We start from the raw sequence: 1,608 nt of genomic DNA, 5'->3' as shown, positions 1-1,608 counted from the left end.
AAAAAATATATATATATATATATATATATATATATATATATATATATATATATATGTTTCTGTGTGCTTGTGTGCCTGAGTACATGTGTTTGCACCCATGCGTGTGCTGGAGTCCAAGGAGGTCAAAAGAGGGATCAGGTAGTTGTGGGTCAGCATGCGGGTGCTGGGAAATGAACTTGGGTCCTTACAGATGCAGTAAGTACTCTTTAACTTCTGTGGTTACCAACTTGACTGTGTCTGGAATTAACTGAAGCCTAAGAGGATGGGCACATCTGTGGGGGATTTTTCTTGCTTGAAGGCCCACCCTAAATCTGGCCCTGTTGCGGTAGGAAGGACATACTGTACATCTGGGCCACATCTTTTAGTCAGCCTATATAGAAGACACAGAAGGAGGAAGTACCTGCTCTTTGCCTGCTTGCCCTCACTCTTGATGGCAAGTTCATTATTTCACTCGCATTAGAACATGCTTGTTCAGGATTCTGGGATATACTGAAGACCAGCTGAGACACTCAGCCTCACAGACCAAACAAGTACTGTTGGAAGGCAGCTATTGTTGGACTAGCTGGACCACAGTAAGCCATTATAATAAATCCCATGTATTTATATATTATTCATATATTCTATACTATTCACATACATACATACATACACAGTCATTCCATCAGTTCTGTTCCTCTATAGCACCCTGGTTCAGGGATTTTTTTTTTTTTTTTTTTTTTTTTTTTGGTTTTTCGAGACAGGGTTTCTCTGTATAGCCCTGGCTGTCCTGGAGCTCACCCTGTAGACCAGGCTGGCCTCGAACTCAGAAATCCACCTGCCTCTGCCTCCCAAGTGCTGGGATTAAAGGCTTGCGCCACCACGCCCGGCTTGGTTCAGGGATTTTTATGGAGGCTATTTTTGACTTTACATTATCAATTTAGTCTCTTTATTTGGGTTTTATTCTTTTTTGTTTGTTTCTTCTTTAGTCAGTGTCTTAGTCATTGTTTTATTGCTGTGAAGAGACACCATGACCATGTCATCTCTCCCTGTGTCTCTCTCTCTCTCTGTCTGTTTTTTTTTTTTTTAAATACAGGCTCTCTCTGTGTAGCATTGGCTGTTCTGAAACTCACTCTGTAGATATTTTTTTGCCTCTGCTTCCCAAATGCTGGGATTAAAGGCATGCTCCAGTACCACCCAACCATGCCAACTCTTAAAAAGAAAAAGCATTTAATTGGGGTTTGCTAACAGTATCAGAGGTTTAGTCCATTATCATCACAGAGGGGAGGATGTCAGCACACAGGCAGACAAAGTGCCGGAGAAGGAGCTGAGAGATCTACATCTGGATCTGTAGACAACACATGCTGTGATCAGAAAAAGAGAAAGAACGGTAAGAATACGTTCTGGCGGGGCGTCGGGGAAGGGGGTGCGTCTGCGGGCCCATGCCGAGGCAGCCCTTCCCCCAGGGACCAGACACACCGGTATAGTATAGAATAGAGTTTATTCAGGGAATGGGGAGGGGAGGCAAGAGGGTAGCAGAGGTAGAGAAAAGCAGAGAGAAGGAGAGAGTAGAGAAGTAGGGGCCGGCCATGACTATGTGGAGAGATGGGGAACAAAGGGGCAAGAGGCAAG

Source organism: Mastomys coucha, unplaced genomic scaffold (assembly GCF_008632895.1).
Source record: "Mastomys coucha isolate ucsf_1 unplaced genomic scaffold, UCSF_Mcou_1 pScaffold13, whole genome shotgun sequence".
NCBI lineage: Eukaryota > Metazoa > Chordata > Mammalia > Rodentia > Muridae > Mastomys > Mastomys coucha.
This window is presented reverse-complemented; position numbering follows the sequence as displayed.